Here is a 23952-nt window from a genome sequence, read left to right on the forward strand (position 1 = left end):
TTAGTGATTTGGGAGGAGGAGTGAGGAGGAGCAAATGCCACAAAAGGCACCAGCAACAAGTATTTTTTTAGATCTTCTACTATGAGTTTGCCAGTTTTATGTGACTAAAGGGAAAGAAATGAAGTGTTAGTTCAATTAATGTAATCACAATGTTTACAGATCCAATGTAGGAGGGCACTAAAAACTCTGGATCTAAGACTAGTTTGTGAATCTTACTTAATCTCTCCTCCTAGTAAAAATTGGCAAAGGGCCAACCATTTATGTAGAAGAGGTTCCATGAAGCCTACTGTCAATCCCCTGTTCAGTTCTGCCAAGTGAGTGCTGTCGGTCTTCTTCCCCCCATTTATTCAGACAAGCTTATTCTCTCCTCTGGAGGTTCCATGGGCCTATTGTGCGGGTTACCATCTAATAAGGTCCCATTTAGCAGACTACACCTTCTGCTTCATCCAGCTCTCCTCTTCAAAAAATTATTTCCAAAGATAGTAAAGCAAAGGAAATCACAGAAAGGAATCATTAGGAAATCGATTAATTTTACCTTGAACTTCTTTTATCTAAGCTAATATTTTAAATGTTTAAGGCTTTCTATTCTGATCAGAAGTGTTAACAAAAAGAAATATTTGAATTTGGACTTCTAATAAAAAATGTAAGACTTAAAAAGTTTAATCATACTTGGTGAAATGTAGTTTTCATTCAGCTTGGCCATATAATCAAGATATAATATCTTTAAAAATTAGCTTGATAATTGAATTATAAATAAAAATATAATTTACACATTTATTAGTTGCTTTCTTATTGTTTCCATTGGCTATTCATAAATAATAGCCTGCTAACATCAAGAGAACGCCCTTCTTCAAGCCAGTTTGCTAGCAGGAAGTAGCTTTATTAATTTTATTAAATTTTATTTATTTTACTTTGATGGTTCAGATGCCCAATGATTTTTTTTCTGATGAAGGTAATTCTACACCAAAATATTGTAACCCCTACACAATTGTAAGTTGACCTGGCCAAAAATTGATCACTTAGTGGCTAGCCTACAGGTGATGAGGCTTCCTCCATTTACCTAGGCTGCACCTTTGGCAACAAGTCTTTCCAGCTAAAAAAGATCCAGCAGAACTTGTGTTTTGGGCACAGGTATTCTGGGTCCCTGGAACTCAATCTGACTTCCAACCAAGAGGAGGTATTAAAGTAGGACTTTAGGGAGAGAAAAAAATATTTTATATTAATGTATTGTTTTTAGCCCTTACAGTGACTTTTTGTCTTCAGTTAAAATGCTGTCTTTTATTGTCAAAAGCAAGTTTATATTTGGCTCTGCAGTCCCCTTTTAAATGTGATTGATTTAAAAAATAAAAGCTAAAAGTTGCCCAGTTTAATGAATTTGTTCTGTAACGATTATGTCCATCATCAACCCATTTCTCCTTTGACATGAAAAGACATTATTCAGTCAATTTGGCATTTATGAAGAGCTTCCTATGTGCCAAAACTGTACTAGATGCAGTAAATGAAAATACATAAGAAAACCATAAGCACATTCATTCAACAAAGTTATTGTATCTATTGTGTTTAAGACAAATCGACACAATATTGTTCCTCCTCCCCCAGTGTTTGGGAGGAAGCTAGATGGTACAGTGGATAGAGTGCTGGACCTGAGTCAAGAAGAGCCCAGTTCAGATCTTACTTCAGACACCTGCGTGGCCCTGGGCAAGTCAGTTAACCCTTCTGTACCTCAATTTCCTCGTCTTAAAGTGGGGAATAATAGCACCTACCTTCAAGGGTGAATTGTCGTGAAGATAAAATGAGACGACGTTTGTAAAGACCTTTGCAAAGTTTAAAGCACAATAGAAATACCAGCTATTCTTATTAGTGTTGTTAATATTTGGTTTGTCAGTATTTGAATAATTTACTGATGCGAGACAACCTTACATACAGATTTTTGTGTATTTGCTAAAGTAGATTTACTTTTTAACAGTTGAACTAGCTTGCCATGTCATCAAAATGAAGTTTAAAAATATTAGTTCAATATTAATCAATATTAATTAAATCAATATTCAATATTCAGTACTGCATTATTTAGTTTTACTACTTTTGCCATTCTTAAAAGTGTTATATTTACTAATACACTGTAGGTACAGTTTGTGACTTCTGGGGCTCTTTATTCCAAAGCTTTATTTTCTTCTATTTTTAAAAGCCATAGTTTCCTTGTGCTGTTTGTAGTGTATCTATCTCATACGCTTTCAGGTTCGTATTTTGAGTTGTGTTGGCATTGTATCGTGTCAGGTGGCTGTATTTTTATAAAATACTTGCTTGTTTCATCAAATATCTCTGAATGGGATTCCAGTAATGTAGAACATCCAACCCCTAACAGTGACTACTTCCCCTGACAGTAAGGGATGGTGCATCCTTTTGAAAAAAGACATGAAAACTGAGATCCACTTGGCAATAAGTTGGTCTGCAGGTGACTGCTCCTTATTCTTTTGCTCCCAGCACAGCTTGCTGTGCTTTTGTCTTCTGCCATTTATCAGGCAAGTGCTTGGATTGTTGCTTTGGAAGAGAGAAGTGGAAGAAAACCCCCTTGGGCTCTTTCCAATTTTTCCCTGTCTCTACTGCTTCTGAATGAATTTGCCTTGGTCATGTGGATTTTGAGTTTAATTCGAGTGTGACCATTTGTCAGCCCAAACCTCAATTGTTCCTTCCCATTTCTCAGCCCCCCCATCTGTTCTTTTAGTTATGTGCTAGCAATTGCACTCATTTGAAATTGCTTAATGTGGGAAGGAGGAAAGGTAGCTCTCTAGGAGATGTCCTCACTTGTTGCTAAAGCCAACCTCTTCAAAGGCTAAATTTTGCAAGCCAGAACCATCATCTCACACTGGATAAGCCATAGCTCCAATGTAATCTCTTACTCTTCTCTGCTCCCTCAGGAAAATCCTAAACCACCACCACAAGAAGATTAAAAAGATGTCCCTCCTGCACCAAGAAAGATCTGAAGATCTTTTTCAATATTGTTGGAGGTGTGGGGTCTAAGAGCTTGATCTGTTGGTGCTCATCCACCTTGTTCTCTAAAGGTAAGCCATGCACATTATATGCACACTCCCAGGCCCATGCTCTGGCATGTGACTGGTGGTGGACCATGCCATAGCTAACTTCTGACCGTCAGGCTAAACCCCCTCACCAGAGGGTGATGGATGCCTGCCACTGTGAACAGCAGGTCACAAACAGCATCCTTCTGCAGTCCCTTTCCATTATGCAGAAGTAACACTCCCTGCTGACACTTCGATACAATCTTTATTCTCGAAATTTGTGGGTTTTTTTCCCCTTTAAAAGAAAAAGAAAAAGACATTCTTGCAAAAACTTCCCTTTCTCTTACAACTGGTTCTAAATTTCAATTGACAACTTGTTATGGTTTTTCTCTTATGGAGGTCCCTTCTTGGATTCTTGACATTTGAGTTTAAAAATTTGAGTTATAAAAATGCTCTCTGAAAGGTCAACTATTAAAGCCATTTAATTAACTTTAATTAACTTAAATGCACTAAATCATTATGGGCATTTCTAAAAATGTTTTCTTCTTAAATTTTGCCCTGGAAAGGATCATAACCTGATGGAAAAATGTTTTAAAATGTCTCAGAAGGATTCAGAGGCAGCCCTTCAAGTCATTTGTAGCCTCTCTGAAACTTCAGAAGAGTCTCAAGGCTCATGCTCCTTCAGGCTTGGAAAGGTTATGGTGAAGTGATTTCTAAGGTAGGCTATGGACTTAAGTATAGTTATTCAAACTCAGAATCTCCTTTTCTTGCTCCTAAACAGTCAGCATATGGAGGGGGTAATAGACAGGACTATTTTCCCAAGTAGATAACTAAGTACACTGAAGATGCTGATTCAGCAGGGATAAAACTGGTGAGGACTGATAAGGTACAGTGGCAGTGCTGCCAATGATGCCAACAGGAAACCTCTTGCTTTTCTCTTGTATATTCTGCTGGACACTCTCAAAATGATCTGTCCTCAGTGAAGTAGTATCTCTTAGAGCCTCTTCTCTCCACCCCAGAATAAGGCTGCAGATTGAACTTGAGGATTTTTTTAAAGACTAGAAATAGGTCAGCATGAATCAGTTAACAGCTGCTTTGGCTGCCAGTAAGCAAGACTAAACAACAACGACTCTGTGGCAGATTTTCTGCTGTTTTACCAGTATATCCTTCAGTACATGGCAGGTCTGAAGATGAAGGTAGCCTCATTGTTCAATTTTGGGTCTCCCTTCCTTTGTTGGTTCTGTTCTGAAAGTTCTGAACAAGAAAGCAATACCAGAACCCTGAACTCTACGTGGATTTTGGTATCTTCTGCAAATTCCTTTCTTGACGGCATTGCGCCGTTGGTGAAGTTGACTGAGTTTCCCTTCCAGACAACTGGTCTCTGTTCTCTGTACTGCCCCAGGCTTTGGAGAGGGGGAGTCTCTTTTGGATTAACTGACTAATAGTATTTCTCTTCTCCAGGAATCTTCAATTTCATCCTATACTTCCTCCATCGTTGCACATGCTTCTCTGTGCACCATTGCTATCCTCTGATCCAGTAGCTGGTCTTCAACAATTTCTGTGGCCAAAAAATTTATCACCTTGTGGCCAACCTGTTCGGTGAAGGGTTTCTCCTTACTGATATTATTTGGCGGTAGTATTAGCAAAAAATATGCTCCTTATGGGAAAAAAATTCTAGAAGCAATGAAATTATTGCTGTCAGGAGAATAAAATCTAGCTTGCTATTAGATTACAGCAGCTTTTGAAGAGAAAAATTCAAGTAGAAACTACATAAGCATGGAAGCTGACAGTTCGGTGGTAAAGATGTGAGCAGTGTGGGCATAATTTTAAAGAATGAATGTTAACTTTTCTAGTTAACTGAAGAAAATGCTTTGGAATAAAACCAAGAGCCTACAAGAGTTTACTATTTTTTGTTATTAAAATAACCAAATTGAACTTGTGTATTTGAACTTGTCTTATCTTTATACCTCATCTAGTCTCATAAACTGATTTCCCATTAGACATTTTCAGTTGATTCTTCAATTTCATTGATGATTGGTTTTGGATCACTTTTTAGAACATCTCTTCCTTTTTCCAAAATATGCTGCCTATTAATGTTCTAATTTAAAAGGTCAGTCATACAGTATTCCATTTGGGTAAACACAGAAATAGTACATATATTTAAAATAGGAATAAGCAAAATCTTGCCTTCAGTGTCCAGAAACTCCACACACCTCTACATCTCCAGTAGTGCTTTGCTTTACTGTTAACATTGCTCTTGGTAACATTCATAGAATCATTTAGTACTTCAGTTTACATCTATTAACAGAAACCATAACCTTTATCAATTCTCATTTCTGGTGAAGACTGAGTATTTTTATTGAGGAATGGAATCTATGGTATTTGTTTTTCTGTACACTAGTATTTGTTTCTTCTTTGTAAGAATTTAAAGGAAACCTACCAAAGATGAAAAATTCTTGATTTGCCTCACCAACCTAATTAGTTGCTCCATATTTTTTAATCTTCATAGTCAGACCTTTAAATTAAGGCAAGTCAAATCTTTTAAAGCTAATGTTACTGAAAAGTCTGTTTTCTTGGTATGATAGAAGTCATTTGAACATCTTAAATGAAATTAAACACACATAATGGTAAATGGAAATGAATTGCTCTAGGAACCTTTTACGTATACAAAATTAACATTGAGACTGAATAAGAGGGGCCGTTGACCTCATCATTACATAATCTGTTCAATGGAAACACACCTCCCCACCAGCAGCTATGCAATTAGAATTGTATGTTCCTTAAACGGTGAATGGATGAAGCATGTATTGTTTGCTTTAAAGAATGAATGAAGCATAAGATATTCTCAGCCCACCCCTCTTTAGGATGCTTAGAGATATGGGGGAGCCTTCTACCCAGTTGTAGCAGTACCAGGCAATGATGTGAGAGCCTTGAAATGGGAGTCAACAGACAGGCTGCCAAGAAGTGTGTAAAACAGAATAGCAAAGTCTCTGCTATTTTGTGCAACTTTGAGAATGCTTAGGGAAGCTACTGGTACCCTGTGTTGCAAAGGTAGGAACTCTCTGGTTCCTTGTTTTCTCCAGTTCTGCGAGGTTTTGAGAGAGGAAGAGAAGGGGAGAAGCTAGCCTCGTTTCTTCCTTCACTCCCTCCCATCTCCTTAAGCCCCTGTGCATCCCATCTGAATAGAGCTTTTATCACCAAGTCTTCTTGTTTTTCTGTTTTAAATCTGGCTAATTTATTCCCTTAATCTGTATAATTTGTGAAATGCTTATAAGAGTTAAATCATGCGTGATTAAGTTTGTGAAATATATATATTAATTCAGTATAACTTGGTATATGAAAAATATTCAGTGCTAATACTTGATTTGAAAAGGTTTGGTTCAAACAGTTGAGACTGAGACATTTTAAGATACTGTCATATCAGTGGTTACTATACAGATACAAGGCAGCCTTTGAATTGTCAGACATTTGATTCCCTTAAAAAAAATTAGGATGCCAGTGGTATAGTTCTCTGATGGTACAGTTCCGTGATGCCACAATAAGAACAACTTTCCACTGCTTTACACCTGTGTAGGCAAGTCTGATCATGTCGACACTCACTGATCAAGTCTGAACACTCACGAATCTAGACTCAGCGTCTACTGTCGTAATCTCGTCAGGAGGGACTTCGTAAAGCAAGGTCATTCTGGAGCTAGTTGGCTCTCATGCCAGGCTTACCCCTCATCTCCATGGATAGCTCTTTTACAGCTACTGTCATCCGGTCTTGTTTTTAATCCCTCTCTTAGCAAAGTGTTTGCCCCATTTGGGGATGTAAAGCAACCTCTTAGTAGGGTGAATTAAGTACACTTACCTTCTTGAGAAGAGACGACAAATCATAATACTTGTTCTCTGAAGGCAGTAGTGACACTGAATATACGCACAGCACACACACATTTAAGGGAACGTTTGCCTTTTCTAATAAAAATGAGCCACAGTTGTTCATCACCAGCAGGAGGGCATATGCAACATATATGCCCACTGAAGGGGAGGCAGTTTAATAGTTTAGAGTGGTTAGAGTTGTGATGTGTTCCAAACCCATTCATACACAGGAGGATGTACCCAGAAGTGTGGGTGTGTTTAGAGTTACTGCATTTTCTTCAGAGAACAAGAATTGCAGTTAGGCTCCCCTGTTATTGAACAGAAACAGAAAACATGGAAAATTCCAGGGGTGAACTAATTTTTTCACTGACAAGCCATGAGACTAAAGGTAATGGTACAAAAGATCTACCTTTACTCATACTAAAAAGAAACTTTTCTTTAAAGGTGACTCTATCCTTGCAAACTGAATATCTGCTACCTGCCTTAATATCTGAACAACTCACTAAAATTAGTTACTTTTGGAGAAAATCTGAGATAAAATATTTGTAAAAATGTGAGTAATTAGCTTATATAGATAAATGAGTCTGTCTTTTCTTGGTTAATGGCTTCAACAAGAAAGAACAATGAGCAAGCTGATGAATCCTGTTTTACTCTTCTCTAATCTCAGGTCTCATTATATTTTTAGATAAACATTTATGCCCTGAAAAAGAACCTACCACATTTGAAAACTTGATTCATGGCATGAAATTCAAGGTGTGTCAAAATTCAACTGTATTTGTGAAATGCAAATGCATGTTTGTTTACTTATGGCTGAATCCTTACCTTCTGTTCTTAACTTTGAGGATAAAAGTTTAAATAGAAACAATTAATAAAGTTACATGATTGTTCTCTTCTGTGGATGTTTGCCAGGTTTCTTTAGCTGTTGCCCTGTACCTTCCCTCAGCATAAATGACCAGGAATAAAAATTATCTCCAGCTCTAAGAAGCTTTTAATTCAAACTGTGGATTATGGAGAAAATGGATTCTTCTGTTTCACTTCCCCTTCTTGTGTTCTCTCTAGTTCTGTGCATTCTAGCACCAGTTCCTTCTGTAAACAGAAAACTAAAAAAACCTCAAGAATGTAAAAAAACACTCTTTGAAAATACTTCATGAATTTTGAACAAGTCCTTACCAAACGTTATTCTATGCGTCGTTATAATCTCTTACAGCTTCTGATCGCCTAGTTTAAAAAGCATTGTACTAGGCAGTGTTCCTTACCAAGTTAACCAGTAGTTATTAGGGCATTCTTTGTCCTTTTAAAAATATTCCTTAATGGTACCAATCTATTTTGAAATTGAAGAATGTCAATAGAAAACACTAATATATTTCAGTCTTGAAATAAAAGTAAACTCTAGCAGAGATCTATGTAATACTTAAAATTGCTTAATATTCGCATTTTTTGTGAAACCAACTTACTATTTTTTTTGGAGGTGGATCACTTTCTACTATTTAAGTTTGATAAAGATGAAGTATAAACACCAGAAAATTAAGTTAAAGTGAATATGGGAAACATAGGAACTCATCAAAACCTTTTTTTTTTGTCTTGGTTCAAGTTCTTTTTAACTCTTGTTTGATATAAAATCCATTATGATGAAGAACTTGGATTTTTTTCTTGGAGTTTTTTCCCCTGTGAAAATTACCAGGCCAGTAAGGTCTAGCTTCATGAACATGCTTTTCTTCCTTTCGTAGTCAATGACCTTTTCAGTAAGATAAAGTTTTACTTTTTACCCAATGGTAGAGCCCTTAGAGAGTGAACTGTGATCAGCTTTTGTGCTTCTTACAGTTATGACTTAGAGGAAAAAAATATATCCTGATTATTTCCTCAAAATTCCTTATTCCAATTTATTTTTAAAACAGAGCTTATTTTGTTTTTAGAAACTTTGGAAAACATTTTCTTTTTGAAGTGAGCCAAGTAATGAATATTTGCTTGACTTTGAAATTTGAGAAATTGAGACATAGGAACAAAAATACAGAGCTAGAAGTCACACTCAGAGACCATCTGGTCCAACACCCTTGTTGTTCAGATGAGCAAACAGACGCCTGCCTAGGGAGGTTAAGTGACTTACCCAAGGTCACTCTGGTAGTCAACATCAGAGGAGGAATCTGATTTCTGGTCATCAGATGCCCAGGCCAGTGCATAAACAGCTCTATGCCAAGTAATCAGTGATAAGGATACTGAGGTGGGAGGCATCCTAGGATTTGGACACCTAATGTCTGATAGTTGACAAGTAATTTAACCTCTCTGAATCGTAGTTTTCTTCTCTGTAAAATGGAAAATAATATTACTTGTACAACCTATAATACAAACTTGGTAGAGGAAAACACCGTGTCCACCACAGAGTGATGTGTGAACGGGAGTCAGAATTACATTTGTCTATCGCTTCAAAATAGCATACCTACGTAGGTGTTAATAATCCAGCATCTCCATCCAGGGAGCAGGTAGAAATGGATTTTGTGGTCACTTATGCTTTAGAATAAGATTATTGCTACCTTGAAACTTGGGACTTTGAGCTCTTCAGACTCTTATGCATATCATGAGCATCATGGACAATCCAATTCAGTGAACTTTCATTCTTTAAGAACTTATCTGTAGGGAACCACACTCAGGCACAAGGGATACAAAAATGAACATCTTGCTCCTGACCTCCAGAGGCAACAAGTAGTCCAGCTTAGCTGGAATTTAGTGTATGTGTGTAATCCAGTTCTCACCCAGGCATGGTAGTGCTGTGGCAATCCAGTACTGAATGCTGTGTGTGGAGAGAGATGTGATTTTTGATTGGTAGGAAGACTTTGAACTTGATGCTACATACCTGTTTAAGAGACTTACTGAGTGGGTTCCAAAGCTTCTCTGGAGAGTTGTGTGGATAAAAGACAGTCCAAAGAGAAGAGAAGAAAGAGCGGGAGAGAAGGTGAGGAGTGAGAGACAAAAAAGTAGAGTAATGACTCTGACCCTCTCACTGATTTTAGTTTGGCAGAATGACATGGAAAATGTGGACCCGTCATGTCTTTTCAGTGTGGTTGAAATTCAAGAGAATACTAGAATGGACTTGCTCTGGGTGAAGTTGTTCTTTTCCTTTTGATTTGGGGGTGAGTTCTTTATCTCACTCCCAGCTGAAGAGCTGGTTCGCTCTTGTATGTTGCTTGATATATTCTAATCTGTATAAGCTAATCTATTTGTAGTTTGCTTGGGTACATGGGTTTATTCAATATACGCTATTTGTGACCACCTTAGTATAACCAACATTTAGTGAAAAAGAGCTAAGCTGGCCAGTGGGAACATGACTTTCCCCTTTCAGAGCTACAAAGAGGGTCCTCTTTGGTCCTCATGTCATACCGATGGGAGAGATACTTGAAGTGTGGCTGATACCATTCTAGCCTTACACCCTTCTCAGAGCTGGAATAGGAGAGTGCCCAGCCTTGGCAGCTCTCCAAGGGCCTCTTCCCACCAGCTAGCATTCTAACAGTGTAGGTCCTGACCCTAGCTTTCCTCCTCTCTACAGTCAGGCAAGGCCTCAGATCATAGCAATCTGCCTCTGGGAGCTATATCTGTATATTTAGAAAACTCAAGTATTTACACCGACCTTATAGCTTTGAAAGGCAGTAGTATGAACAAAGGCAGGTATCGGTCAGTGAGCTTTTTATTAAGCCTGTTCTGTTCCAGATGTTGTGCTTGGTACTGTTGATACAAAACCAGTACTGAAACAGTACCTGTACATACGCATATATATGTGCGCTATCTGTCTTGGAAGAATTAAGTATATATGTGCATCATGTATGTGGATATATAAACAAAAAATAAATGCAAGGTTATTTTGGGGAGAGAGGCACTAGCAGCTGTGGGGAGTCAGGAAAGGCTTCATGTAATGCTTCTTTGAGGTAGAAGTAAGAGATAAATTCCCCCTCTAGGAAAGGGGGGACACTGAGAACAAAGGCAGAGTACCATCTGTGAAAAACAACAAGAAGGCATATTTGGCTGGATCATAGAGTAATGTGAAATAAGGCTGGAAATGTAAATTTGATCATGAAGGACTTTAACATCTGAGCAGAGAAGTTTATTTTTTCTTGTAGAGGGGGTGGGGCATCCTGGAGTTTATTGAATAGGGGAATGATATGGTTAAACCTGCACTTAAGGAAAATCATTTTGACAGTTGTGGAGAAAGACTTGTGATGGAGACCAATGAGAAGGCTCTTTTAAATAGTCCAAGAAGGCAGTGATGAGGGTGTGAACTAGGGTTGGTGGCCACCTTAATGGAGATAAAGAAGCAGATATGAGAATGACACCTGGGTGACTAGAAGGATAATGGTGCCCTCCATAGTAATAGAGAAGTTTATAAGAGGAGTGAAAATAAATTAGGTTTTGACATAGTGAAGTTGACATAATTATGAGATACCCACGTCAAAATTGCCAATAAGCAGTTCGCAAATTGGGGCTGGCACTGAAGAGGGGCAGGGTGTGTCTTTGTAGCTTTGGGAGTCATCTGAATAGAAATGGATAACTGAACTCAGGGGAGCTAATAAAATCCCCAAACGAGAGAGTGTCTGGAGAGAAGAGAACCCAAGACAGACCCTTGGGATGTGCGCTCAGTGTAGCATGAGACCTCTCTATAGTCAACTTATCCTGAAGTTTAATCAATGATTTTATGTTCTGTGCTGACTTGAATTGAGCCACCAAAGATGGCATTGAGTATGGATAGTTTTCTGTTGTTAACTAAATGCAAAATTACTGCACTTAAAGAACTCTAAAAGTTCCATACCTCAGGACAAAAAGAGTATCAGGGGAAAATGCTGAAATATTGTACTTGTGCACAATTGCCTCTTGTTAGTATTTTGTTGAATAAGCTTACTAAACAATGTTGTAACCAGAAGACATGGAAACTGAGGAGTTGCATGTGTGTTTGTAAATCAGTTTTAAATTCACATTGGAAGAATTAAGAATTTCGAAGAGGAATTCAGTACAAATTCATTGGGAAAATAGGTAGTAGATGTAAAAGTCTTAGTTATTTAATACCAGCTTTCCTTTGTTTTAGGTCATAAAAATCTTGTGTAAGTGATGTGTTGTTGTTGAGTTGTTTCAGTCACATTTGACTCTTTGTGACCCCATTTGGGGTTTTCTTGGCCATTTTCTTCTCTAGCTTATTTTACAGATGAGAAAACTGAGGCAGATTGGATTAAATGACTTGTCCAGGGTCACACAGCTAGTAAGTATTTGAAGCCTGATTTGTACTCAGGAAGATGAGTCTTCTTGACCCCAGGCCTAGCACTCTATCCACTTTGCTATCTAGCTGCTCATAAATTTAACAAGATTTAAAAGAATTTGAGTTGAATGACCGCCTCTCCGCAAATCTGTTCATATTCTACAAAATAATTCACACGACATTAACAGGGAGCTTTTATGTGCAAAGTTTTTGACTAAAACTTTTTTAAGTGAGTTAATTTTAGATTTTGAGTTTATAATTCAAGACCTTGTCTTCCTAAATGAAAAACGAAGTCAACAATGCTGTAGGTGTAGGGAGCACGGAGATAAAAGAGTGTAGTAAAGGCAGAAGTGGTGATGCGGGCAGATGTATAGGCTGGACTACATTAAGATTAAGATCACCTCACTTGCTGGTGGTCTTCTTCCCCTGATTACTTTCTGTCTTCTCATTTTCTCTCACATACAGTAGTAATCCTGCTTCTGAGTACATTTATCCTATCCCTTATATGTTCTAGGACAAAAGGTCCCTGAGGAGATATAGCATGTACACATTAAATAGCACAAAGAAATATGTAATTTACAATACAAGGAAGTTCTATGAATTCGGAGGGAAAGAGAGGTCACTGTAGGCTAGTGATGAAAATCTGAATCATGAAAAGGTAGAATTTAAGCGAGGCCTTGAAGGATGGGTAAAAGTTGGTTGGGCATTCCAAGCAAGGAGAGCATTCTTAGAACTATCTTAGAAGCAAGATTAATTCTGCATATGAGAGAAAATGAGAAGACCAGCTTGACTAAAATGGATGGTGCAAGTTAGGAAGTCATGAGAGATGAGGTGGGATGGGTATGGGGTGGGGCACTCTCATGGACAGAAAGGTTTAAGTTTATGCCAAGAAGTTCAGGTGTTATTCTTTATGTAACGGAGCACTACTTAAGGGAAGTAACATGAGGAGATTGGCATTTTAGGAAGATTATTTGGCATCTATATGCAGAGTGGATTAGAAGGGGGGAAAGGTTAGAAAATGTTTTTCCTGGTTTGGCAAAAACCCTAGTTTTCTAACAGAAAATTCGGTTTAAGACTCATGTTGTCATTTGTGTTTTCTCTTTATAGGCTCTTTCCTATAAAGGCTCAAAGTTTTCTACTAATATTATTTCATTTACTAAATTGCGTATTAATTTTATTTAAAAATAGTCATCAGTATTAAAGTTTTATGTGCTGTATTGAATACTTTTCCTTTTGTTCAGAGATCCTGGAACTGTTTGTAATTCAATTCAAGAAATGTTTATTAAACTCATACTATGTACAAGGCATTCTGCTAAGGTTGGGGATAGGAGACAGCTCCTGCCCTTAAGGAGTTTCCATTTTATTGGGACATACGCAACATATGCACAGATCAGTGAGAACAAGAACATTAACAAATAGAGAGAGTGGCTCAGGGAAGATTGTGCAGAGGAGACGGAACCTGAATTGAGCTTTCAAGGAAGATTTATGAATTCTGAGAGGTCAAGATGAGATGCAGGTCTTCATCTCTCATGATGAGAGAAGGTCTAAACATGGAAACAGGAGATGGAATGCTAGGTTTGGACAGTTATTCATCCGGTACATTTTTTAAACAGTTAAATTAGGGTAAATTTCATTTTAAGTCAAATAGATTTAAAATATTAACCATCAAGATTCAGGGTAGCCATTTAATAAATGCTTGTTGAGTTTTTTTCTACAGTATATAAAAACAGCTTCACATAGTAATACAAGGCCTTATGGCTAGATTGAAATAACACTTTTAGTGTTAGATGTAACGTGAATTATTTAATGAACTATTTTATATCATGTTTTTTACAGTATTTCTTTTGATAAAGTTGCTTACATATCCTTGGATTCATTTCCAGATTCTTGCTTTTCTCCCCAAGATTCTCTGCCTTCTTAACTTTTTTTAAAGGTATACACATTTGTGTATACACAATATGTACACATGTGTACACATAGAGATGATCATATGTTATCTCTCACTTCTTTTTTCAACTTTAACAAATCGGAAGAAATAATTTGAGAAATATGGATACATTTGCACTGACTTCAGCTAGGTGAAATTCTCTTCCCATTAGGGTCTTCGTAAGGTCTAGGCCTGACCCAAACTGAAACTCTGTTCTGGTTTGATGTTTAGAGCAAAATGAGATACTTGTTCATTCAACTGTTAATTAATAACCTGAAGTTTACATAGCATAGAAAAGATATTCTACAAAAGTACCCTAGCTTGGGTCCCCTAGCCTCAATATGAAAACATGTTCATCACCATAGGGAAACATGTCTGGGCATTGAGACAGGATCTAGTGACTTCTGCAATCATGGGATATCCACCAAGTCTGAAGGGCCCAACTGTACGTGTATGGACCTTTTTTTTCCTCAGGTGACCAGAAAGCCAAGTCATTATGGCAAGAGACTACTGGGAATTTATATCTTCAGCCTTAGCTCCCTGGGCCCATCAAATCTTGGGAGACACCTTCAGTCACCTGTCAAGGAAAAATTAGCTTAATTCATATTAATGGATATCAGAGTCCCAAAATATAAATAATAACATAAATTCAGTGTGTTCCAAAAGCACTTAGTATCGTTTTAAGTTAACTACACTAAGAAGTCTGCGACACACAGTTGTCCCAAATATTCAGTAATGAATTCAGTAATAAAATATTCAGTAATGAATACTGAGTATTCACTATAATGTTTAAATGGTGCCAATCTGCTGATTCGTATTTTTTTTTAAAAATTATTTTAAGTTGAATAAACAATCTTAACAAGTATGAATAATAGAATAAGCAAGCCAAGTAAAGAACAAAGCAAAAATTAAAACCATAAAACCTGAGCCCTTCACTGTATTGTGCCTTTCCAAGGCCCAGGTACTAATCAGCTAACTCAATAAACTGCCCCTCAAAGTGCATCTCATCATCAGAGCAATCCTAGTCTCCCCTGATGATGGGCTTAGGAAGTTTCGTTTCTGCTTTCCCCCCATACATAGTCAATGTGTATATTCTTATCCTTCTTTCTTTACTTTGTATCAATTTTGTGTATCTTAACATATTTCTTTGTATTTCTTTTCATTTTATGGCACAGTCGTTTTTGTGGAATTATATAAAACTATGATATAACTCAACTTATTCAGACGTTTCTTCAGTCATTAAAAATGTAGTGGTTTTTTTCTGGGTATTTTCATGTTTTGCAAAAACACAATCCTATATCTGAACAGAAACAAAAATATATGTATTTAGGCAATGTATAGCCTTGGTAAGGTTTTCTTACTTAAAAAGCTTTGAAAAAAAGACCTTGAAAAAATGTATTTATGGAAGTTGCACATGGTGTTCCACAATCAGAAGATTTATTATCCTTTAGATATCAGAGAATATTGATTTTTAGGTAGAAATTCCCACAGTAAATTCTTAATAAATCTTTATTTTGAATTGAGTTGTCAGAACTCTTCTAATATTTCAGGAGAATGGAAATTGAGGCATTGACTCACATCAAGTGAAGTAGGAATGTAGTAGAATATATTTCTCCCTGGGGTGTGAGTATCAAAAAGATCCCCCTCCAACTCCAAGTGGGCATAGGATTTATAGAATCTTAATCACCTTCTTCCATCTGGGTCTCTGTAGAGTGGGCTTTCATAGCGAGTTTAATATATTTTTATGTATTTTAAAATATCTTCAGTACTTAATATATTTTCATTATTTTAATCCTTCTTGCCTTTCCTATGTGTTTTCTAAAGATTTGTATTCAAAGAGATCACCATGTTAGGAGTCAGGAAATCTTAATTCTGTTTCCTTGCTCTTACGCTGACAGAATATTTCTAAGATGAATAAGATTCTACCTTTTATATGTTAAAAAAAAACCTATAGCTTTTTTTCATCAAAAGATTTTAGGAACATTTTATTTTCAGTTTTTGTACATTGATTGTGGTTGGATATGGGTGGGTGTCTGTGAGGCTTGGGAGTGCAGTAGCTGCCTAGAGAAGGATCCCACTACTCAGCAACAACACAGGGACGGCTGTACTCCTCAGATAGCCAGGTGGTCCTCCTGTCTCAGAGTGCCAAGACAGCATGGACTCCCAATGGAGTTTAGACCCATTGAAGCTTAAGAATTCCCAAGCTCGAGTGGTGAGAGGTAGCCTGCACGAGGGTGGTAGCTTTGTGAGTGGAAAGAAAGGAGACATACTGCTAGCTCTATTTGGGGGCAGGGAGGGAATTACACAAATGAATTTCTTTGAAAAGATAGAAATTGAAGATGTTTGACCTCTGAGGCAACTTGTAAAGAGTACTAGTTTCAGAGTCAGAGGTTGTGGGTTCAAATCAAGTTTGCACTTATTGCATGGGTGCCCTTGTACGTACAGTTCATTTTTCATCTTTGAACCTTGGTTTCCTCATTTTAGCTCCAACTATGTAACAAGTTGTCTTGCATAGAGACTACCAGCAACCATTTGACAGTTGGTGTGTGTGTGTATTTGTGTTTAATGGGATTATCTAAGAGTAGATTTAGCATTGGCAGAGACATTAGAAATCCTCTAGTCCAGTGGTTGCCAAACTTTTTGGATCACATAACCTCATCGGTCAAAAAATTTTGAGCACTCCCATTAATGTATATTTATTTATAAGTTTCATATACATACCTTGCGTTACTTGTATTGTTTAAATATATAATAATAGAAAGATGGAATAAAGAAAAATAAATAATACTTGTAAATTTAAATTTTTTTGTTTATTAGTAGAAGGAAGGAAACAAGTGTTTTAAAGCACTTTTGATGTGCCAAACACTGCTCAGTACTAGGGATACAAATACAAACAAAAACATAGTTTCTGCCATTGAGGAGTTTGCATCCTAATGAGAGAAGACAACATATAAAAGGGAACAAGGGAGGGGTGAGGCAGTAGGGAATGGGGCATCATGATTTTCAAGTCCTTAAGTCAGAGTCAGAGCCAGGAGGGGAATGAAGACTGGCTGGCCTGAGCCCTTTCACAAAATGGAATTTCCCAAGAAGGACTCACTGATGAGAAGTTAAGAGAAAGTGTGGCTTAATGGATAGAGAGCCAATGGCAAAGCCAGAAGGACCTGGGTTCAAGTACAGCCTTTGATGGTACTGTCTGCATGACCTTGGACAAGTCATTTAACTCTCATTTCTCTAGATATTTCTCTAAGATTATAAATTGCACAGAAGGGATTAACCTTCGTTGATAGAAGACACTTCCTCACCTTGGAGTTTCCTGTACTTAGTAAATTACAACTCCATTTCTTATCCCCATCCCTGACCTTACCCATTTTTAACAGGACAAAATACTTTTTTGTTCTGATTAAGTCATTAATAATTTGTTGTCATATTTATTAATGTATTAATGTAATATTTTAGTCAAAGTAATGTGAATTGAATATTTTCATTTTTTAAAATTCCTCTATATGGCCTGGGAAGATAACAGTGGATTTTAAATAATTATTTGATCTAATTAACTGAATTAATTACTAATAATGTAGCTATATGAGAAGACTAACTTATTCTAAAATTTTTAGATTCAATAAGGAAGTCATTTACATTTATTAAATAAGTAAGCTGATCAAAGAGACAGAAAAACTATGAGATTTACAGCAACCTAGGTGAGAGGTGATCTTGGCCTGAACTAAGCGGTGTGAGTGAAGAGAAGAGGATAGATATGGCCCAGAGATGCTGGGGAGAAAAACGACGGTATTTGGCAACCGATTGACTGGGGTGAGTGAAAGGGAAGGAGTCCAGGTCCCAGATCTGGGTCACTGGAAAACAGGGAAATTGTGGAGAAGAGAGAAGAGATTTAGTGGGAAATGTAATCTGAGGAGCTTTGAACCCATCTATGGTGGCTCATTGTGACTTGCTATCTCACCTAAAATGAAAAAAAAAAGCTTTTTTGCTCTGAGGTACAGAGCCAATGCACTAAGAGGCATCTGCTGTAGCCACAAGGGGAGCAGAGGTGCAGGAGGAAGGCGTGTTGGGGAGGGGGGTTTCCCCAGCGGTAACTCCACTGCTGGAGCTGTGGCTGCAGGGGGAAAGGAGGGCTGGAGAGGGATATGAGATTGGGAGTAAGAATAGAAACGAGGCGGGGGAGAGTGTGAAATTTCAGAGGAATAATCAGTGAAGAGTACAGCAGGTAGGGTTGTGTTGGAGAAAAGCGTCTGATTCAATGTGCTGGCGAGTGCACCTTTCCTTCCTCCGGTTGGTCAGTTGCATTCCCCGTAGGGATCCCAGCCATGGCCCTCACTTTGAAGACCACTGATCCAGTCTGATCTCATTTCTACAAATGAGAATTGAGGCTGTGAGAGTTTGTGACTTGCGTGATGACAAGAGTAAATAAGCAGTCACGCTTTAATCCCAAGTTCTGATTCCAAGACTCTGCATCTTGTTTCTGCCCTATTTAAATGATAATTTATAAAATGGTCCTTTTAGAACCCATATGTACAAAAATATTTATAGCAGCTCTTTTTGTGGTGGCAAAGAATTGGAAATCAAGGGGATGCCCATCCATTGGGGAATGGCTGAACAAGTTGTGGTATATGAATATAATGGAATACTACTCTGCTGTAACAAATGAGGAGCAGACGCCCTTCACAAATAACCTGAAAAGACTTACGTGATCTGATGCTGAGTGAGGGGAGCAGAGCCAGGAGAATATTATACATGATTACAGACACATGGTATCTGTAAGGACCAGCTTTGATAGACTTGGCTCCTTTCATCAATGCAAGGTTCAAAGACAACTCCAAAGGACTCAATGGAAATAGCTGTGCACACCCAGAGAAAGGATTATGGAGTCTGAATGCAGATGGAGGCAAACTCTCTTTTTTTTTTTTTTGCTTCTTTTTTGGTTTTGTTTCTCTGTTCTCATGATTTATTGGTTATAATTCTTCTTTACAACTGGACTGTTATGTAAATAAGTTCAATGTGAGGGTAAATATAGAACCTACGTTGGATTACATGCCGTCTTGGGGCGGGGAGGGGGAGGAGAGGGAGGGAGAGAAATTTCGGAACCCAAAAACCTATGGAACTGAATGTTGTAAACCAAAAATAAAAATAATAAAAAAAAAACCAATCAAAAAATAAATAAAATAGGCCCTTTATATATGAAGGGACTAGTGTTAACTTTTTTAATACAATAATCTTTAGTTTGTGAGATAGTCTTTGTAGTTAGTGATCATAATCTGTCTCTGAAAGTGTTTTCCTTTATGCATATTTAACTTAATTCATACAGTCTTTGTGTTCTTAACTCTGACCTCATTAGCACCAAGTTCACACCAAATCAGCAGAATAGTACTATCTTCTCTATTGATCAGTTTGGATTCCTTGGAGGAAAAAAAAAGACACTGGGTCTTCAGTATATCATTATAGTTTGGGGGAAAGAGGCAGTATTTCACTCAGGTGTCTTATGAAGTCCACCTCAGTAAATTTCAGTTGGATTACTTTTGCTTTGTCACTCACTTTGGATCTCCTTACTAATGTAAAGATGATTTGGCATAAAATTGCATTTTAAATGGCTTTGAAATGTTCATATCCTTCCAAATGCTCATCTTAAGTCTTCATTACTGTTTATTTGTAGATGTCTAGAATTTGTACCTGGGCAAATAGTGAGGATATGCTGTGAAAGTTTATAACTTGGCTCATCTTCCTACCAATTTTTCTTGGAGCAAAATGTGAAAACTCTGAGCACATATTTTGATAGGCACAAAGTGTTAATTATTTACCACATAGAGGAGGGGTTTTGTTGTTTTTTTAACCTGTACTTAGATTATCAAAGGGTGATTTCTTATTAGATAGAGTATCTGTTAACAAAACTGTGAAGCTTGTAAAACTGCTGGTTGACCAACCTTACTGGAAATTGACTTGCTATTTATTTAAAATTTTATATAGGACAGCTTTTTATATGTTCTAATTTAATATTTTGTTTCCTTCAGAGAGGATTTGATTCCATCAAGTAGGAGATTGATGATTCCTTAAAACTAGTTCATTTTAAGACATTTGTTAACCCATTCCATGAGTCAAAGGTTTTACATAAATTGTTTTAGCTAAAGTTTTGCTTGGTGCCTTTCTTACTATTCCTAGATGTTAAAGTGTGGAATACTGATATTTATTTCCAAAGGAGAGAATTTATGCATCTTCGTTACTGTGAAGTTCTGTGTAAAATTTGGAACAAGATCAGTGTTGAATTATTTAACGTTTCATCAAGAAATTTTCTTTTAATGTTAAACTTCTCTTTACCTCTATTTTCTTCCCAAACCTTAAGAAATAATTTTAAATTGGTAGAACTTAAACTGGATTGGTTTTTACATTTGCTTCAAACTTTTATTATTTTAATGACAGAATGTTTGTCATTTTGGCCTGTGAACATGCATACAAGTATTACAGATTTCAACCAAGAATTACTTATTCTTTAAATATGTTGATTCTCATAAGACCCACAGTCCTCCAAAATGCCAGTCCCCAAATTACCAGGAGCTCCTTAGTTCATTTACTGTAACAGTACTGAAGGGTATCAATCTTAATACGGGAATTCTAGATAAACTTTGAATATAATTGGGTGGTGATCTATCATATAATCCCTTGCCCTTTTTAATTCATGAGAAAACTGGGTTGTAGGAAGGCTGAAGAAATCATTATATATGGAACTAGAACAGACTCTACACGTCTCTGGTCTACGTCCTTCAGAAAGATAATCTAAGTAGCAGAATCTGAATTTAAACAATAGCTCCAGTGGTCTGTAAACTGTGTCATGAAACCAAGATTTAAAATATTTTACATCTGAAAGATAAAATCTTGCATTACATCTAGAAATGCATAGAGTGCAGTGGAGCCTTGTAAGCTTCAGACCAACATCAGAAAAGATGAATCTGAAATAGTGGGAATTAAATCAGTTACAGAATAAGTATAAAGAAATAGTCGTATTATTTAGAAACACACACTGTGGTGACTTACAGTGTTTCCAAGTAAAAGTCTTTCCATTCAAGTCCTACTTAAGTCAGTTAGTAAAAATAAGACAAATTCATAATCAGTAAGTTACAAACATGAGTTATTTTAAATGGATGCTTACAGAATACATGAAAAATTATATAAATGCTAAATATTCCTATGGTAGTCTTATTTAGCTAGAAATAAGCTTAACAAATCCTTCTTTTATACCATAAAGGTAAAATTTAGTTCATTGTGAATTATGGCAAGTTCTGAATTAGTATGGTGTAAACTTAAACACATAAGTAGCCATACATCATTCTTCAGATAAATGTATTTTAGACCAGCCTTATTGGCCATGAGCCTCATGGTTACCAGCAGGAAAAGTTTTCATACTCCCCTTCCCTATCACTATTTCAACAGCAATGCATTATCAATCTGATAAGCAGAAGACTAGTGTTAAAATTGTATGTGTAATTTGTTAATTTTATTTGCTACATAAGTTTTCAGTGGAACTTTTTAAAATCATATTCTAGTCCTAAATAGCATGATTAACTTAATATTTTTAGAATATTATTAGACACAGTGATCCACTACATCTGAAATTATAATAGTAATTTCTCCAATCACAACTCGAGGGTTTTCTTCTTCTGAGAGAATGACAAGAGCTTAAGGTGGTTTTTCCAATGACCACAGTTGTGTTGAATTCCTAAGAAATTAGTCCAACCAGTTTGTAAAAAGTTATGCAAAATGGGACATCCTTTTATATAGTTTCCTAAAAATGATGTGATAAGAACCAGAGATGCCTCAAGGTAATAAATTTTCCTTGGCTAATCAAGCCCAGGAGCACAGAAATGGAAAACCACAATACTTGTGGCAGTGCTCATAGCAAAGGACCTCCTCCTAGAATGGTCACCTCAGTGAACTCCTTTTAGTGCCTAAGAGAAAGGATGGAACAAATGCAGGAAAGAGAAGTTAGGACAGATGGTTGTATTTTATTTTCTTAACTAAATTACCCCTTCAAAGAGATCTGGAATTCATTGAATTTGAAAATTAATAATGGCAGTTTTGTTGTCCTTCAACTAAACTTTTTACCATAACAATAGAGATATATGTGTAGAATTGTAAGGTACTCAGTTAATCACTTGTTTTTGAAGTCTCAAACAATTCATAATGAGTTTAAGAAAAGGAATTCAACTATAATCCTTAAATGTAATTATCTGGAGTTCTTGTACAATAAATTTGTCATAACCAGTGGTCTAGGTATCCTGAGAAATGTTCAAGTGATTTTTCTTTAAAAATTTATGTAAAGCTAACACTTGGGTTCAGATAAATCCACCTGGAATGAGATAGTTCTGTCTGTTAAATGTCTACATACTTTATTGAATCCTCTGGTAGAGCAAATAACGACCCAGCTGTTTAATCTCTTTGGATCTCTTTGATTAAATCACAGTGGTAGCTATTAGATATCACCACAGGGGACTGTGGTATAGTGGGTTCTTGTCATTGCAAAATTTGAGATTCTTAAGTGAACGAACCACATCAAAAGAGAGCCATCATTAATAAGCTTAAACAGCAGGCTTGCCCATGGTAGAGATTTTTTGCCATAAATGGAAATGAAGAATTCTGCTGTTCTGTACCAGTAATAGAAATATTTTTAATATCCCACTGTACTCACTCTCACCAGCCAGGTACCAGCAATTCTAGTGGGTACCTTCACCCTATCAGAAAAAGCTTAATTTGGCAGCATAGAACAAGTGTAGTGGACCTAGCCTTGGCTAGGAGTACTCTTGAAACATTCCGAAGAATTCATCCAATGCTCATCATTAAAACTTAGCATAGATTCCCATTGTCTCTGTTCACAAAGGAAAAAAAACAAAATTTGGAGATAATGAGTTTGTATCTCTTATCTTTTCTCAAACAGATAGTTATGGGGAGGGAGGGGTATGGTGAAACCGACTGTCATCTTACTGTTGTGAGGAGAGTAAGGAAACTGATATACATGCATCATCTGGGACTCCTCAGTGAGGTGGTGCATGTGGGCATGGGAAGGGCGCCTGGCTCACATGTGCATTTATGATTTGCTTTTTAGTTGTTTATTAGTTTTATGTAGAACTTTTCCGTCAAAGACATACATCAGTATGAGTCTAATCTGCTGTGTCATTGTAGCCAGAAATGTAGAAGGCAAAGTTTACATTTTCTTCAGGATCTACTTAGTTTTCAATTTGTTATTTTAAAGTTTAAGGTAAAAACTCCAACTTGAATACAGCTAGAAGATTTTAATACCTATTTCTATGACCCAAGTAATGTGTCACACCCAAACCCTTGTGGACAATGTATCAGATGTTAATGACGTTGGCCAGAACTGAGGGAGAGCCGTTATCTGAAAGGGTAGCCGAAAAAGGAGGACTTCATAACTGTTGTTTCAGATTTATTGCTGTAGACAACAGGGCATTTTAAAGTCTTTTTATATTTTCTAAAACATTTAAACTTGGTTTTTAAGTGATTTGGTTACCTAGGTAAACTTAACTAACCCTTCAAAATTCTGTTTTATTTTTTATCAGTTTTCTCCTTGGCTATTTCTATCATACTTAAACCAACCACATGAAGAAGGAAAAAAACTTCATTCTGTTTTTTTTTCCCTTTAAAAAAACCCTATCAATCAGTATATTAAAGAATTAATATAACCGCATTTCCTCTAATGAAAAATTGAGACTGTTTTGATGGTAGAATTGATGATTATGAACATCACATAGACATAAATATCATTTGAAAGTTGCTATGCAGGGAGTGGAGCCAAGATGGCGGCTGGAAAGCAGGGACTTGCCTAGGGCTCTCCCCCAGGACCCTCCAAACACCGATAAAAAATGGCTCTGAATAAATTCTAGAACTGCAGAACCCACAGAATA

The 23952-nt window shown here is 36.8% G+C and overlaps 1 protein-coding gene across 3 annotated transcripts in view; it reads left to right on the plus strand.

Moving 5' to 3' along the window:
• ZEB1 (zinc finger E-box binding homeobox 1) overlaps positions 1-23952 on the plus strand; it is a 210662-nt gene that overhangs the window by 65919 nt on the left and 120791 nt on the right. The window contains exon 3 of one of the 3 annotated variants that reach the window (XM_036759424.1): positions 2916-3059. The exons of the other annotated variants lie outside the window; for them this stretch is intronic. The gene's annotated coding sequence lies outside the window, so the exon portion shown is untranslated. The remainder of the gene's footprint in view (positions 1-2915; positions 3060-23952) is intronic. 3 annotated transcript variants of the gene reach the window in all.

Source organism: Trichosurus vulpecula, chromosome 5 (genome assembly GCF_011100635.1).
Source record: "Trichosurus vulpecula isolate mTriVul1 chromosome 5, mTriVul1.pri, whole genome shotgun sequence".
NCBI classification, from domain to species: domain Eukaryota; kingdom Metazoa; phylum Chordata; class Mammalia; order Diprotodontia; family Phalangeridae; genus Trichosurus; species Trichosurus vulpecula.